Source organism: Macaca mulatta, chromosome 6 (genome assembly GCF_049350105.2).
Source record: "Macaca mulatta isolate MMU2019108-1 chromosome 6, T2T-MMU8v2.0, whole genome shotgun sequence".
In the NCBI taxonomy this organism is placed as follows: domain Eukaryota; kingdom Metazoa; phylum Chordata; class Mammalia; order Primates; family Cercopithecidae; genus Macaca; species Macaca mulatta.
Window position 1 is genome coordinate 127,617,176 of NC_133411.1, and position 18,829 is coordinate 127,636,004.

The window sequence follows — 18,829 nt, forward strand, 5'->3', positions numbered from 1 at the left end:
CCTGCAAGGCTTCAGTCTCAGCAGAACTCTCTCACTTCCTCTCTATTTCCATTTCTTCATCTCTGTCCCTTCTCTAGCAGTTTCCAATATCTCTCACTACCTAAAGTCTGCAGCAGAATCCTCTCTGCTAGGCTTATAATGTAATTAATTTCCTCATAGCTTACTATATGAGCATAATACTTCTTAGAATGTATGCCCCTCGAGTACAGAAGCCTAAAGTCAAGTCTTAACTATGCAAATATTCAGGGGTGATGTCAAGAGCTGGGAAGGTACATGATGTAGTGAACTGCGCATGGATCTTTAAACCAGTACTTAAGAATGACTCTACCACTAAGTCTTCATTTGAATAAAATGATTTATTTAACCTCTCTGGATCTGTGTCATTTCTGAAATACGGTAGTCAAATTGTGATCTCTTGTTCTAATCATCTTTGCTGAATAACAAATTTCCCTAAATTTAGTAGCACAAAGACACAATCGTTTTATTATTTTCATGAGTTTTGTGGATTGAGAATTTGGAGAGGACACAGTGGCTCAGCTCTTCTCCATTCCAAGATGCCTGGGGCTTGCACGAGGAGACTCAAACAGCCGTAGCTAGACAACATGGGTTGGAAGATCCATTTTCAAGATGACTTCTTCATTCACATACCTGGTAGCCTCTCCAGGTGGACTGGACATCCTCAGTGCATGGTGGCCTCAGATAGTTGGACTTTATACATGGGACTGAGAACTCCAAAATATGTTGATCCTGTTTGACAGGACAGAAAGAGCATGGCATTCTATAACCTTGGAAATCATATAGTATCCCCTCCACTCTACTGGTTAAAGCAGTTACAAGTTCAGTCATATTCAAGGGAGAAGAACTTGACTTCACTTTCTGATCACTTTCCTGACGTTGTAGGAAATCACGAAGGATAGGAGTTACCGTGATGGCCATCTGGAAAATTCAACACATTCCTGCATTCCCTTCTAGCTCTAAAAATCTGATTCTATGCCTTACTTAGATTCCCAGTAGATGTTCAATTAAAATGTCTCCTCTACTCTCCAGAGGGCAACTTGAGAAACACAGGCTGTGGGCTTTTTATACACATAACACAGTAAGAGGATAACATGAAACCATTCTTGTTCAAGCATCGAAGTGTGTATCACACACTGAAATCTTGTAAATATAATGTGAATTCAAAGAAGGTGTCATCAAAGGTCCCGTTAGTCAAAGAGAGTCCACAGACTGAGAGAATGTACTGACCCTTAATTGTTCACATTATTTTATTTAATCTTATATTAATCCTGAGCAGTAAATAACGTATTCATTGTTTTGCAGATCAGGAAGCTGCACCTCAGAGTTCTAAAAAATTGACCTCAGGTCCACGGTTAGTCTTATAGGTTTTGTTGCCATATTAGAGGTTGTAGCACAAGATTGAACTGTTTGGAGATGGGTTCTCTGTGTGGAATTTGCTATAACTAAGAAAAACAAAGGGCCCATTCTTTGCTTGGGGGACAATATAAAAAAAAGGCAAGAAGTAGCAGGGAGCAGGATAAATGAGGTGGGAGCAGTGGGCTAAGGAGGGACATTGCCTGGGCTACTCAAAGAGCAGAATTACTACTGGGTTGCAGCAAATCATGAGTTCTCTCTCATGCAGTGATATCCACATATAACAACACATGGAGTTACTCTATTATCAATCAGAGAAAAAGGAGATTTGCAAACCTACACATTTGCCAGTCCCCACAATGGCTCCCAAACACAGACTATCATGCCTAATCTTCTTGTTAATTACTTGTGGTAATGGGGTATAAAGACCTGGTTCTTGCCCATTACCATGCAAATGATTATTGTTGTACAGCATTTCATATTTCCAAAATATTTGACAATAATTTAGCAGCTACTACTCTTCATCTGCAAAGAGAAAGTGCATAATAATCAGACAGTTTTCATTTGTCAGATGAAGACATTTGGCATTAAATCAAAGATAGGTATGAAAATTATAATTTCAAATTCTTCATTAAATCCCAGAAGCCATATACCCTCCTCTATCACTTCATTTTTTAAATGATTTAAAAATCTTGAATGTTCATGAGTGCCTTTAAAATTTATAACACCTGCATTTCTGCCTTTAGTTTTAATTATCTTATACTTTTTACATTTCTGCTCTTATAATAAAGAATCCAAAGGGTACTGGGATAGAAGAGAAAAGAACTAAGCCAAAAACACAAGTCCATTCTCCCTTCATGGTTCACCTTCATTCTGCACATATTGTTTGACTGTGGACTGTGATGAGGGCCCTAAGTCTTTAGAGGACAAACAACCTAAGTGGAAGAGGGGGCAGGGTAGTACCAGAGCCTGTATAATGTTTAAATTATATGCAGGCTCTGCTATTTAATTAAGAAAGATTCCACTGCCCATAGACTGAGGCACAAGAAGCTTGAGCTGGAAACAGAAAGGGCCTCCTCAGAGAGCAGAAGTCCCTAGTAGAAGTCAGAGGAAGCATCATCCCAGGTCTCTCTGTTGCCAGCATAGGCTCCAAAATGTTCTGCCTCATTAACATGTCAAACCGAGTCCTGAATGTAGCCCTACAGTAGCAGCTCTGTATGTGACTTCTGATGGTGGGACTAGGGTTGTAGGACCCTCTGACTGTGACACATGTCATGCCTCTGGGTTGACCTGTCTGACTGAGCTGGTGTTCTCTCTTTCTCCTCTACATGATTTGCATGTACCTTCCGAGGTGTAAGAGGAAGACATTTCAGCCCATAATATATAGGTTACCATTTGCCTACTACAGTCATTGATCATGGGGACTAAAGGCAGAACCTTATTACCCCTTAGTTCTGTGGAGAATGACTCAGCCCAGCTAAAGAGATTCTGGCCTCAGCTATAGAACTTAACTGCTGTGGCCTTAACAACCAAAGATAAGAACAACAAACTTTTATCGAGCACATACTATGTCCTAGTCACTCTGCTAAGAGTTTCTTACACTTATCTCACTGAATCCTCACAAAAAAAACCCTCACATGTAACTACTAATTTTATTCCTATTTTACTGATGAGGAAAAGTAAGGCTCTTAAGAAATGTAGAATGTCACTACTGGGTGACAGTGATATTTCAAATGAGGCATCTTAAAACCATGTTCTTAACCATATGCCAGTCTGATTTGCAGACTATGAGACTCTATAATCCTCTGCTCAGACAAGGGATGGCTGATCCAGAAAAAACAGCAGTGAGTGAGATGCTATGAAGAAGTCAAAGGCATAATACAAATGATCCCTGTTCTCTAAGCCAAGGTATCACCAAAATAAGATATCCATATAAACTGCAATAAATAACAGCACAAGATATAATGTCACCAAACAGTACAACAGATCCTCAACATCCCAGACAGATACAAGATATTTCCAAGAAAAAATCTGAGGAAATTCATAAATTTTCTAAAAGCATGCAATTTTTCTCATAAATTGTAGCTATGCATAGCTTCATAGATGGGATTGCCTCATACCTGATCAGAATACAGACAAATTGAGCAGCAGATGGGGCTTGCTCAATCACTGAGTGACTCGCTCTGCTCATAGCTTCATAAAGATTAAAATTCATACTTCAGCACAGTTAATCCACGCTGGACCATGGGACAATCTCAGATTTTAAGTAGTTAGTCCTATGAATCCTATGAATAGTAATACAGGAATTCCAAGGTTTAGCAAGAATATTTATGGCCAAAATGAGAGGGGCAAGTAATACGTGAAAGGAGCTCAGAGATGAGACTTCACCAAGTCCTCTTCTGAATGACTTGCCTGCTTTCTCTTACCTGCTGATAAGATATTCACATCTGCCTGTAAGGCTGAATTACGCCCCTACAGACTCTTTTTGCCTTCCTTTCAGGTTTCAGGGCCTTTCATCAATGGGGTGTTGGGCTCCAAGAAAGCACACACAGAGCATTTTATACCTTTTACCAAGGCTGGGCAGAGGGAGATCAGTTACTGTTAATTACAGATGCTTTCTGTCATAATGGGCCAGATTTTCAAAAGAGTCTCAACTGCAAAGCTCCCAAATGCCATGCACAAACCTGGTAATGGCCCATGCAAATTGAATACTTAGTGGGTCTGTGTGCATTCCGTTCCAGGGACTGCCTTTGAAAATTTAGCCCCATAACTCCAAAGCATTTGTAGCATCATAATCTGTCATCATTAGCAACAATGCTTGACTCAATGCTCAACATTCTTATTAAGCATGCAATTATGAATGCAGACAATGTTTAATCACTTTTACAAAAATACAGCTGTGTTGTTGGGGAGCTGTCATTTACTGCTCATTAATGATTGATTTTTTTAACCATCTAAATTGTTTTCATGAGAACAGCAGATTAACTATAAAGAATTCATTATTGGTCATTAAGGAATATTAAAATGGAAAACCTTTACAAGATGTGTCCTGTCTTGCCATGTTCAGATGGAGCTGAAGCACTCTTGCCAATATGGGGGAGAAAACAAAAAAATCTTTCTTCCAGACCTCTAGTAGGGAGATAAAGCTGAGGAAAGGTGGGGTGAAAAGAGAAATCAAGAAAAAGATCTCTTTTTGTTGAAATAAAACATTGATTACATTTTACAATGGCAATAATTTACCCCAAATAATTACTTCAGCTATTGTCCAGCTTGTTTAAGCATTGACTGAGCTGTGGGTACCAATCGATTCAGTGCAGATTGTTAATAATGGACTATTTTGAAAACTTATAGCTGTTTCTCCATACCTCCCATACACAGGAAGACACTCATTTCTTTCCCACACTGCACACCTAATTAAAGATGAGTCAGGGCATTATTTTACGGCCAAGCTTTTTATACCCTGGATACAGAGAGCTGGGTTCTGTTCCATCAAATGTCTCCTGAAAATACTGTGATTAAATACACTTATCCACTGCTACCTACAAAGAAAATAAGATGCAAAACCTATTAGGACATTAGAAAGATCAGATTGCTCAATGTCATGCCGTCCCTGGATTTCCAGTTTGGATGCTCAGTGCACCCGTACCTGGGACTCTTAATTTCCTCACTTGCTCAGTGGCTTCCAGGATCCAATCATGAGGAAGAAGTTTTTTCAATTACAGCTCTTTATTCTTCTTTTCTGGTGTGCCCTTACTCCTGGTCTTCTCTGAAATGTCTGTCTTAGTTCTTTTCAAAAATATTTTGGATTTTTTTCTGATAACAACTGTAATATGTATGTTTTGGAAAATATAGAAAAGCACATAAAAAAATTTAAAGCCATCTGTGGTCCTATACCTGGAAATAATCAGATATGATCACTGCTAACATTTTATATTTGCTTCCAGTATTTCTCCTATGAGCATGTTTATAATTGTATGATCTTGGATGAGTTACTCATTTGCCTGGTGTTCAATTTTCTTTTTCTGTAAAATAGGGAAATAGTAGTTCCTATTTCATATGGTGATTATGAAGATTAAATAAGTTAAAATTTGGAAGGCACTTTGAGAAGTGTCCAACATAAATTAAGAGCTATGCACATTCTAGCTATCATGATCCTATACATTTTTGAGTGAAAACAGTATTAGGAGAATTCAAAAGGAAAGAAGGACCTCTTACTAACTAGTAAAAATTTTAAAATGTTAAAATTCACAAGTGATGCTGATGCTACAGGTCCAGGGAGCCCTACTCTGAGAACCACCGCCTTATGTTGAATAAGAGAAAAACCAACCACAAATGAGAAAAACACTAATAAGGAATGGGAGTATGTATGGTCTAGTGAGTCTCCCCTGGGAAAAAGTTATTGTGGGATTTCACTGGTGTTTGTGCCACCAGGAATGATGTGGTATGTGGAAATGACTTCTAAATAAAATAGCTGGTGACCTATCACTTTGGTTCGAGTCATTGCCAGGTAGTACATCTTTTAGTGACACATCCATATTGTTTCGCCCAGGATATTCCAGCATTATATGTGGAAGAAATCACCGGAAATTGGAAACTCAGGTCTGAGAAAAGCAGATACTCAGACTCCCTGTGCCTGGGAAAGCATTAAGGACAACTGAGGCAATCTATTGCTTTCCTTTACTTTGCTACCACCCTGAAGTGCCCAGGGATGGAGAAAAACAGTCAATGTGAATATTTATACATTTTAAAAAGCATCATACTACTGCTATTGTTTTACATTCAGCTTTTTCTGTAAGTAATATATTATGAGCATTTTTCCATTTCCTTTTAAAAAACTTTAATCCATTCTGTACTATTTCATCATATGGATGTACCTTACCTTTTAAGTAATCTCCTTCTGGGGGTATGTTTGCTTCATTAATTTCTCTATTATAAATAATTCTGTACTGATTTTTTATCCATTGTTCATCTTTTATTGCTTTCATGTACACAGCCAGAAATTTCAGATTTGGAAGTTGTGTGTCATAAGTATAAAGGGTTAAGAACCACTGCATCAGAATTTTGTAATTATAATAGAAACTCTAGAATAATTACAGCCAGTATTCATAAATACATTTTGTCCCAAAAAGTTAAAACTGGAAGACTTCCTTTGTCAAAAAATCCATCCAAAAATACGCTTTAAAGTATTTGTCTCAAAGATGTTGAGGTACAAACAATAACTCTACAAAAATGATTTGCCTGTTTCCACAGTAAATTTTGGTTATAAAGACACTGATGTGTTGGCTTATGGGACTGTTCTGGTGCCTGATACATGAAAGGATAAATAAATATTTTGAATCAATGAATGATTAAATGATGAAGCATTCACTTATAACATAAGCACAGGCCACTCAATATTGGTTAAATCGTACTGGTTAAAGGGAAATAACTAATATCTCATATTTTGTGGTAATATATACATTGCTGGAGTGCTGGAGTGTATTTGCTTTTCATATGTTCCATGGTGTCAGGCTGAACATAAGCTATGATGTTAGAGTTAGTCCCCAGGGGCGAGAGCAGAACATCTGAAAGATACACTTAGCTATCGTATTGAGACCATCTGCATTAAAACCATCCACTCCAACTCTTTTCTCATGATGGCTCCTAGACTGCTGAATCATGAGTGATTTCTGCTAAAAGGATCTCCTTTCATTAAACAATAGTACAAGAAGCCATCACTGTGGGTCAGGGATTCTCAATCTCTGCTGAATTTCCTGGGGAATTTTTTAAAAGAAGATAACTAAAAAAAAACAAAAAACAAAATATAAAACAAACAAACAAACAAAAAACCCACTATCAATGTCCAGGTCTCATCTCAGGATAATCAGAGCCACTGGGGCAGGAAGAGGGGTGGGCATCAGTTCTTTATACAAGGTCCTCCAATGTACCACCACAGTCAAGGAGCACTGCTTTAGAGAATGTAAACAGCCAACATAATACAACTTTAGGCACCCTATGACCTCAAGAGAACAGTGACATCAAAACATCTTCCAGACATCACTTTGCTATGTAGAGACAGATTCATAGTTCTTTCAGGCATTGACTATCTTTGTAAGTACTAGAAGTAATATACCTCTCCAGAAGCCTGTCAAGTTGCAAACCTGTGGAATAATTTGGCAAAGAGTGACGAAGTGCCAAACTGGAACAACTCGTGGGCAATGTTGGCTCTAACGTGTAACTGGGATGAAATGGAACTATGGTACAAGTTATTTTTGGATTTCCAACATCTTTTTATAGTAACTACTAAATTGAAATGAAAATGCTTGCACTCAAATTGATAGTGCCTTTAAGTGGCAAGAAAATCTTTTCTGAGCTCCTTTGGACCCATTATCTCTGAGGTTTCTGTGATGTAAATTGTACCTTCCTGCAGAAAGCCACCATCCCTGAAGGCTGACAGTTCATCTCAGTTCACTGAGAGTCAAGTAAACCGGCAGTCACAACCTGCTCAAATTCCATAACTAAATAATGAAGGTGTGGAATTTTGACCTTGGACTGAGTTAATTAATTATTTAATTTACTTTATTATAGACATATATAAAAGTAAGTATGTATATAATATGTATACTTTATGCCTTCAAATTTGTGTATGTCATATATATGTCTTCTAGTAGGCTATCTACTTTGGATATTATATAAAGTAAGGCTCATACTTTGAACATAAAAAGTGTACATTTTTAAAAGTAAACAATGTTCATCACCCATGCTAAATTGTTATTAAACACATATTTAAAGATGATCAGTTTGAAGGGACACTACACAATTAGAATACCTAGGCTGTCCATCTGAGTCAATCCACTCTTAGCCATTGCCAAAAACTGTCATATGAATGAATACGGATGTCTGCACTTTTGGAACAAAGTTATCCAAACGTTCACTTCTAAAACTAGTCTTGAGTTTGATTGTGGGTGAGTTATTATGGCAGAGGAGACTGACTCTGCCAAATCGTTGCTCCCCCTTCCAAAATACAGAGCTGCTAATGAGTAGCAGCTGCCCTGCCAAAAATGACATTCCTGAGTCCCTGTGGGACCCTGTGACTCATTCTTGCCAATGGGATGTGTGTGAGGCAATGGGGCCAATGTGGTTGAGGAGTCAATGTGACTTCTCCAACCACTCTTTCCACAGAGTGTGCACACAGACTTGGGAAGCCACATATTGAAGATGATAGAACTGCAAGATGGAAAAAGACTAGGTTTCCTGACTCACTACTTAGAAGAAGGCTACTCATAAGCCAAGGATATCTATTTTGTACTTTATTGAATGAGGAATACATTTATATACTATTTGGACCACTATACACGTTAAGTGTTTTTACAGAAGCTAGCATCACACTCATGCAAATGATATATCTGTCCCTATTACAACTGATAAAAAACCTTTGAGTGATGCTTTGTTGTGAAAGCAACAAAAACTTTGTTGTGACTGGTCTGAAACATGTGTGACTTCTAGTAACTGTAAATAAGAGATTTAATGGGAAGGCATATTTTGCAACAGCTGACATTTAGAAGCATAAATATATTTAAAAAGAATAAAAGTGTTTCTTACTCAGATGTTTTAAATCTCTTGTGAAAATAAACCGAGTTTAGTAATTAGAGTTAACCTGTTTCTAAATGAAAATTTAGTTTCATATCATCTGTTAACTGGAAATTAGCTCACTATTGTAGTTCTAAATATGGTATATATTCCCTCATATGTATTCTTTCAGATTTTTTTCATAGAATCATTTTAACACAGTATCTATTTTATGAAAAATAAATGAGTCATGTTCTATTGCTTCTCCAAATGTGAAAAAAAAATTATATGAAAATATACACATTAAATTCAATATGCTGCCAATAAGATTCCTTTTCTGGGAGAGGGTTCTACCTGAGAACCAGGAAGAAAAACAGGAGGTTTTATGGTAACACTATGTCAGTATCAAGGAAAGCTAGCAACAGAGCAAAAGAATCTCTCATGGCCTTCAGAGCTCTGAAAACCACTAGAAAGCTTCCCATCTATGCAATAACAAGGCAAGGCAAGCAGTTATCACAAAGAAATACTGCCAGGCCAGGCTGCATTCCGATTCCTGGTCTTTTGAATAACTAGATACTTGTCTCTAGACAAATACTAAACCTCTTTTGGTCTCATTTTTCTCATTTGTGTGCCATAAATAAGAATAGGTAATTCATATGGTCCCTTCAGATTCAAAACAAAACTTCTGTGAAAGTTTATCACTTCCCTAGAAAAAGATCTTTGTGAGGTATGGGTACCTGGTAGATCTAAAAGTCCAAGGGCTGCACAAGCATGAATATGACGGCCAGTCTTCCTAGGCAGCTACCATAGCCATGGTCCTTCAGTTGCACCTGGAAAACAATGTAATGGCATAAATGCAGGGACCAGGAAACATGATTATATTACTTAGCAAACAGGTTTCTCAGGCATGTAGTCATTGTAATGTAAGCAGTAACCTTTTAAAGAACATTTTATTTTCTTCAAAAATGTTTCCATTTGTATTTATTCAGGAACTGAAAACATGAACATTTCACTTAGGACCACCTTAGATAATAAACATTTCTGGAAATTTTATTAACATTTGAAGCATTACTGTTAGAACAAACCAAATAATTAAATAGTAGAAGGTATATTACATCAGATCTGCTCATGCAGATTTTCAGGTAATCAAGACTCACTTTCAAACATTAAAAAAAAAAAAATCAATGGATAAAGCAGAGAAGTCATTTCCTCTGAAAAAACTAGGCTTATATCTTTTTATGGGACTGAAGCTGGGCACTGTCATATGAATAAATAAGATCAATAATGGTACATCCATGAACAGCCACTCCTGGAATTTCAAGACCTTAGAAAATGTTGTAAACAGACACACAAACACAAACACACACACAACATACACACACACAAACATACACACAGTATTGAAATAAATAAGCCAAGCCTGCAAAGCCTTCAACAACAGAGTTCTTAATGGAAATGATAGACCTTTAATGATAGAAACGTTAGCAAACCCTGTAACAATATTGTAAATCATTTCTAAGTAACAATATTGATAAGACAAGCCTTTCGAAACCACCCAGGACACCTCTTTAGCTAATTAAAACCAGAGAGTGGCTGTGGCTCTTTTGTCATTTACAATATTGTAGCTCTGATCATCCCACAGTGAATGATTTTACTTCAGTAATAACCCTGATCCAACATTCGTTAGCAATTACCACATCAGACTTTATCTACTGGTAACAACTGGTTCGGAAGATATTGCCCTGCATGCATTAATTTCATCATGCTAATAAAGTTCCCTGTTATAAAAAGCAAAAACATATTAACCTGTCTAATGCAATATAAGAAACATATATATCTTTCTTGCAAAATGATACACCAGCATTTCATTTTTATTTCAAGACTTAAGTGGGTAAAGTATATTAGAACAGAAAGTAACAAGCTATAATCTTCAGTGAACACAATAACATAACTAAGTCCAACAAATTTTCCTGTGAGTAATTGCAGCTATTGTAATTTATAAACATTCAATTACCTTGGAATTTGCATAACAATGCAAGACTGCTCATTTCTAAACACTGAACACTGAAATAGAAGTATATGCATCTCGTCTTTTCTGCAAAAGTCAGGGAGGCCACTGCTGGCTCCAGTTAACTCTCTTGGAGCACCTAGCACATGTGGACTGATGGGAACATTTAATAAAGATGCAGATGTGACTGAAAATGACCAGCCAGGATCTCCAGGACACAATCTGTGGCATACAGCAAGAAATCTATAAGGACTTGTTGAATGAAGTAGGAGGGGAGCTCTGTTATCTTACTCAAGAGTAGTAAGCACTATTTATAGATCCAGGATCTATCCTGGAGACCCTTTTCCCTTCCGCCCTCCTCTTGCCCTCCTGAGCTTGCACAGGTACCATCTCTATGTCTAAGTGAGGAATTCAAAGCAGGGATGCCCCACTTTCCCCTTGATTAGCACCCCTCGCCTCCACTTCACTAACTTCCCTGTCCTACATTGATGATGGGACACATTTGCATGATCTATTTCTTCCCCTTCAACCCCAAGTTCCCTACTGGCTTGATCTGTTTTCAGAATGTTAAATTTGAAGGGCTTACTAATTGTTAAAATCTCAGTGGAAAAATGAATCATGTGATTAAAACTACTATGTGGCCTTTCTCTCTTCTGTCTCCAAGGACTCATCCAAAACCGTCAACCCTTTATTAAAGCAACACCTTCACTTTCTAGAGAAAATGACTTCACGGTGTTACCACCAACTGTGGGAAGCCCAATCACTCTTATGAAAATTTTTTTTAAGTGTCTGCAGCTTAATTAAACCCTAAGCAAATTAAACACGTCACCCTCTTCTGTAGGTAAAGCAGAACACTCACATACCCACTGTTGGGGCAGTTGAATGCATCTGTACACAAAGAGCCTGGGCTCTTCCCTGAGACACCAGTCAAAGGAAAGCATTGTACAAGCTAAAGCCTATTCCCATTCAGCACCTGGGGATTTGTCCACACCAACCAGGCAGGAATGCTCAGCTCTCTCTGGGGAAATGTGGTATTCACACATACAGTGCAGTACTGGCTGGAGGCCTAGCAAACAGTCACAGGAGTGCGGAGGATTTATAGACTGAAAATGAGCACATAGACAGCAGCTCCGAGTTCTCTCAGAAAACATGTGTGCAGCGACTGAACTGTGGGAGGCCTACGTGGGGCCCCCAGAGCTTGGCAGAGCCTCTAGTGGGGACCCAGTGTGTATGTGAATGTATCAGAGCTATAAATCTGGTAACAGACACTCCTTTGTGACCTTATGAAGACTGTGAAAGACAAAGGCATTTTAAGATTGCAATGTCAGGAAAGAAGGAGGCCATTTGGAAAGCTGACTTTCATATTGCTGATTTTCAACTGCTTCTAGGCTTCTTGGGTCTACATAGAAAAAGCCAGAGTGGGGTTTCACCTACAGCCCCACAAGACAGCTCTGTCCACAAGGCATGACCTTCTGGAGAGAGCTGCACCTCTAAAGGTGAACACATTAATCTGATGACAGTTTCTTGTTCAGTTCAAAATGCTGGCCAAGGACATCCCTTTAAAATTTATAATGAACCTTTTAAAAAAATGTATCCAGCCAAAATTTTATCCCATTTCATTAAATTTTATATTCTTCATTAATTACAGGGTCACACTCAGAAAGCAACAAGTAGGCTGCAAGAGGTAGGTAGGGATGGAGGTCGTGGATCCCAGTAAACAATTAATTGACTGTACTTTGCAATTCATGGCAAAACATTTTATTTACTTGTCCCAACACATACTTAGCCTACCCTCTGGGCTTCCATAGCTCTTTCATTCTGGAATCCAGTTCCAGAGTTTATGGCCTCCGAGGCTTATGGTCCTTCCCAAGGAAGTTCTCTTCACCTATTAATATGCATCATGGTTCTTCTTCTCAGAATGGTGGTTCTTGTGAAAGCCAAGCAATTTTTATGTAATCTACACCTGAATGGGAACTTTACAATGGATTTGGGTTCTGTATTTTGGTATCAGTTTTACCTGTCTATTCTACTTAGTCTGAAGAAAGAGGGGAAAGGAAGAGATAAAAATAATCCTACTGTAATTTTCATATCAAATTACAAAATTTTAAATTTCATATCAAATTTTCATATCAAATATTTTCAAGCAAACAGACAAGCTCTATTGCTTGTCTTGTGGTTTTTGAGCAGACTATTGGTCTGAAATTCTAGTCCATTAACAGTTCATTTGCCTATACTTAATTTTACAATGACACCAGACAAAAACAGCAAAAATAACAACAAAGAAAACTCACAGGCCTGTTGCTCTGAAACTGAAGTTGCCAGTCATTTTATTTCACAGTATTTCTCAAGCCCATTTCTTCACTCACCAATAACTCACCCACCATTGTTACAGAGGATTTTTGACCACCCAGGAAAGCAAATGCTGTCATCCTGACTTTACTGCTCAGAAGATACTTGTCAATTAAAGTCACCTCCAGGTCTTAGCTAGGAACAAAGACCAAATTCCAGAGATTCCCCTTGTCTTTCCCAAAATGGAGTTAGAGCTCATTTCCTAATTTTTTTCACCATTTACATTGGGCCACACCGCAACTTGTAGACATGGGGTTACTATTCACATATTAAAACTTGCTTATTTCCAAATAAACATCCATAGCTTTAAATGCTCATATAGCCACTATATAGATTTAAATAATTCTAAGATACATCTTATATCTTGTGTAAGATATATCTTGAGTAAGCATATTAAACAAATGCCTTTTTAAGTAAGAACTATTTTCAGTGCTGCCTTCTGGTTTCTGAGTCATCTCTGTCTCGCTCTTATAACTATATGTCTCCCAAAAGCCATCTAGTACCATAACATACATATATATTTATAAAATGCTAGTAATGTTTCATTCCTGCCTTTTTTACATGAAGGGCTTGGAAATATATGTTTTCTATGGACTGCTGTTTTTAACAATAATAGAAAGAGGGGAAGAATAATAATAATGGCAAATATTCCTTGAGTTTTCATAATGTACCAGGCACTGCACTAAGCATTTTTCAATGTACACAATCTCACTTAATTCTTAATATACCTGTCTAGAAGGTAGGTACTATTATGATTATTACCATTTTACAGAGGAATAAACTAAGGCATATGCCTGTGGTCCAGGGATAACCAAGAATTCAAACTTACATCTTCCCAGTTTCAGCATCCAAGTTCTAAACTGCTGTATACCAGGGCATAGAAATAGGACTACCAGCCATAGCTTTGACTTAGAGGGGGGGGGAACAAAAAACGTAGCACAAATGTGTATATCATAAGTATGACATACATATTTAGACTGTATAGTTTAAAACGACAAATATTTTTTCTCTTTGCCAGTGTAATACATGCATAATTTGTGAATTAAAACTTAATTGAGCACACCATGATTGGAAAATTACAAAATACTTAAAACTTACATCAACTCAGCCTCCATTCCATTATCAAGAGAGAGGCTGTTTATGCATTCCTATTCTGGCAATTAAGGACAAGTATGTTTTCTAAAGTGAAGGTTATTTTGACTTTGATAAGTATATAGCTCACTGTCTGATCATAAAGGGCCAGAGCTGAAGAAGAATAACAGAGTACTTTGTCCTTCACTTCAGGCATGATGGCTGGACCTCCGTGGTTGTAAATTTTCCAATATTTGATGGCCACAGTGTCAGCAGCAAAATGATGCATAATAAACACAACAATACATTATGTGCCACTTCTTGACTTGGTGCCGAGTCAGGGAAGGAAACAGTCTACTTTTGAATGGGTGTTCTGAAATAACACACAGACAGTGTGTATTGGAGAGATCTGAAGAGGAAAATTCAAGCTTCTTTTTCATCCCACAGTCTCCAAACTATTATTCTTTGAAACTGACTATCTGGAGTGATGTGAACCCCTTTACCACCACCGTTGGGTTGATATCAGGAAGCACAGCGTCCACAGGCTTTCATCTAGCCAGGAAAAAGGAAACAGAGCTTATTTTGAACAGGAAGGAAAAAAGATATTTGATGAAAGCCAAAGAAACAAGCTGCCTAAATCCTTTGACAAAGTAGAGACGAAAGGAATGAGCTTGTGAAATAATGTGGAGACACATTTTTCTATCATGTTTTTAATCATGATTGAATCATGTTTCAATCATGTTTTTAATTGTCCATTCTATCCAGAACATTTGTTGCAAAGTCCAAAACCTTCCTTTACAATGAAAAGAGAAAGTATTGTTCTAAGGCGTGCATCTATAAAATGGTATTTCTGAGGCACTGAGGAAAATGAAAGCTCTAGAAAGGGAATGATGTGGGGGAGGCACACATGGCTTCACCTTTGACAGCTGTCTCCCCATGGAACCAAACCAGAGACTCCTGGTGCAAGTGGGGACCTCAGAAGTCACTGGGTCCATCCCTGACATTTTATAGATGACAGGCTTAAAACTGTTAAGTAACGTGCCCTAGGTCCTGCTTGGGGTTGCACTGTCTGAATAACAAATGGCAAATGGACAAAAACAAAAGAGATTATAGTCTAAGTTACTCAAAGACTTTCTGTAAGGAAAATGGTAGTTATGGTCCCTAAGTCCTATTATCTACCAAAGCTTAATATAAGACATCCAAGAAATATATACAGATACATAGATAGATTCTCTATATATGTATTATTGTGTATATATGTGTGTGTGTGTGTGTGTGTGTATATATATATATAAAATTCTTGCTTTAGGAAATGTGTGTGTGTATGTATGTGTATATATACATGTAAATATATATGCATGTATATATATGCATATACATGTATATATATGTGTGTGTATATATATACACACACACATGTGCACACACACACACATTTCCTAAAGCAAGAATTTTTTAAAATCAGATATTCTGTGAGACATACTTGCTTTATTCAGTATCGGTTTAGGGTTTCTCACTCAGTTGTTCTTTCCAGAAAGGATATTTTTAAAGTCCAGGAATTATTCTCAGGGAGTAAAAGCAAAACCGAACATTTGTGTCCCTCTTTCATTTGAATCTCACATCAAGTCTGTAAGTGCAAAAGCACTTACATGTCAACCAAATTCTTACTGTCAAATCTAGATGAACAGAGATTGCAATAGAGAAATGTAGATATTTTCTAATTTCTCTGTATTCTACCATCTTACCCTAGGAGCTCAAAAATGACTCTACTCTTTTCTGGAAAAAAGCACAAAGGAAAATTCCTGGGTTGTGTGGCTTCTCATAGTCCCAGAACTTGGGCTACATCTGAAAGTTCCAGATGACATCTGTCCAGCACTAGACACTGGCTCCAATTCACAAGATGGCCCACCCAAGACTAATCTCCATCTACAAGGTCCCTTGGAAGACGGGATGGACTCCATACAGGCCAGAGGCTGTGCATGCTCCCTTCAAATCTTAGAACTTCACTCAGGAAACATTAAGGTGGACATTCAAAATGGTAAAAGGACTCCTTCTGGCCTAAGCATCCCCTCACACACTTTTCAATATCATAATTTATCCATAAAACAATCAGAGTTCAAGAGGATAATTATTTCCCTAAGACTAAGTTCACTATGACCTGGTCTCCAAGAACTTCTCGTTATTATCAACTATTGTGGGTCAGTCCCAACTATATAATCTTTACAAGTGTTATATTCATTCATATTTCTATAAGCAATATAGCTTCTTGTTCCCTGCACCCTGGGCAAATTGCCTTCATATTCCCCACTCCCACCCCAGCCTGGAGTAATAGGAAACATTCAAATTGTTCTCTCAGCCCTCATGCCTCTAATGATCACCGACAAAATCCTACCTGCAACCAGGACTCTCACTTAGGGGTATAGTTTCTGAGATAAACCAAAATTTTTCTTCTCCTTCTTCCCATCCTTTCTTGGTCTTCATTTCATACAGATAATAGTGTGTGGAAAAAACATGAAAGGAAAAGTGATGTTCACCGAAGAGCAACTCAAGGCATATGTGTGGACACAGGGAAAGGCCGCCCCTCCCAACTGGGTGGGTGTGGGTGATAGGTCATGTGTGTATAACCTCAGATCTTTGTTAGCACCAGCAGCTGGAACACATTTCACTCTCCAAATAGCAGGCTCCTGGAGTTTCTCAGCATCAACAACAAGAGAACCTGTCAAAGAAGTGAGCCAGAGCTACAGCTCTGCTTCTCATACACATGACTGAAGAGAAGCAAAAGAAAAATATCATTTCACTGCTAGCCTAGTTTGATTCTCTCTCTCTATATATATATATGTGTGTGTGTGTGTGTGTGTGTGCGCACACGCGCGCGTATATATATGTGTGTGTGTGTGTGTATATATATAAATATATGGCAATTCTGTGTACAGGACTACAGTACTGGCCAGACTCCTTGGACATCTAAGGATGAATGAGGCCCAGTCCTGCCCTCATGGATATTACAATTTAGACAGAAAGATTTACATAAATGTTCATATGACTAGCTACAAATTCATAAGCCAATGTCCAAATTAATGTACCAAGAACAACCCTAAAATAGAATAATTTTTCTTTTTTCTTTTAAATGAATATTCCACATGAAAGTTATCTATTTCAAAACACTCATCATAATAAGGTAACACATTCTAATTCACAGTTATGTTTTTCAAAAGTTTTGAAATCTCATTGTAACTGCTTTCTGAGTAGTTGCGCAAGGATAGGGAAAAACAGGAGTGGGGAAGGGAGGAGTATTTTCTTCCTAATATTGTTTAGAATTATAGACTTGTGATGGTAATACGAAAGACACTGCATCTTAATCAGTTCTATTTCTTTAAACATTTCTATAGACAATGTATCTTCTTATTGCCTGCTCCGTGGGTAAACTGCCTTCATACCCGCCACTGCCCAGCCTCTGTTTGCCACTGTTTCTGAAGGGTATATTCGTCCCAATAGGCTCAAAGATGTCCAATCAATCTTTTTCACCAATTGCAGAGTCAAATCTAATGAATAAAACAGAGGGTCAAGCATAGCAATACTACTATAGGGCAGAAAGCAAGTACGGCTTTACACTGAGAGTGTGGTTGTCAAATACTGCCCCTGACAGCAATACCACCAGAAGACTCACTTCAATGTTTTAAGCAAAAACAGAATTGTTGAAATACTGTATAATCTCCTATGTTAATCTAGGCAGACCATGAACAAAAGACTGCAAAATCTCAGTGGTACAATGCAAAAAAAAAAAAAAATCCATTTCTCACCCCTGCTGTAATTTTTCACATGGATTATCACAGGGACTCTACTCCTTGTGACATCACATGGGCCTAGGCTGACACAAGCTCCATCTCAACATTTGCTTCCATGATGGTGGTGGTGGCAGTGTAAGTGGATCTTTTAAAGCTTTCTCCTGGGAGTGACACAAGCTACTTCTGCTCATATTCCATTAGTTAAATAAAGTCACATGGCATACTCAACTTCCAAGCGGTTGGAGGAGTAGAACCCTGCTAGGTTTTTGGCAGGAGAAAGGCCAGAATATTGGTGGGTAGCCTCTGACTAACACTTCTCATGTATTATCATTCTTTAAAGAAGCCAAGAATCCTTTGTATGTAAATTTTGGAAAATTAGTTTGTAAAAAAATCCTCACTATTATATGGTCACTACCATGTGTAAGATTTCTTTACATGCCAGAGCTACAACACAGTTGAAGAAGCCATTTTTTTTTACATTTTTATTTATTTATTTATTTTACCCAGGCTGGAGCGCAGTGTTGTCATCTCGGCTCACTGCAACCTCCGCCTCCCAGGCTCAAGCAATCCTCCTGCCTCAGCCTCGAGTACCTGGGACTACAGGTACACACCAATATGCCTGGCTAATTTTCTTTTTTTGGTTGAGCTGAGATTTTGCCACATTGCCCAGGCTATTCTTGAACTCCTGGACTCAAGT

At 37.9% G+C, this 18,829-nt stretch overlaps 1 long non-coding RNA gene across 1 annotated transcript; it reads right to left on the minus strand.

The window, feature by feature from the left end:
• Positions 1 to 337: 337 nt before the first annotated feature.
• Positions 338 to 16,924, minus strand: LOC106998907 (uncharacterized). The gene is made up of 3 exons (XR_001445486.3): positions 16,740 to 16,924; positions 9,657 to 9,749; positions 338 to 747 (listed from the first exon to the last, which is right to left on the minus strand). It is a non-coding gene; the product is annotated as an uncharacterized LOC106998907 (long non-coding RNA).
• Between the last annotated feature and the right edge of the window lie 1,905 nt (positions 16,925 to 18,829).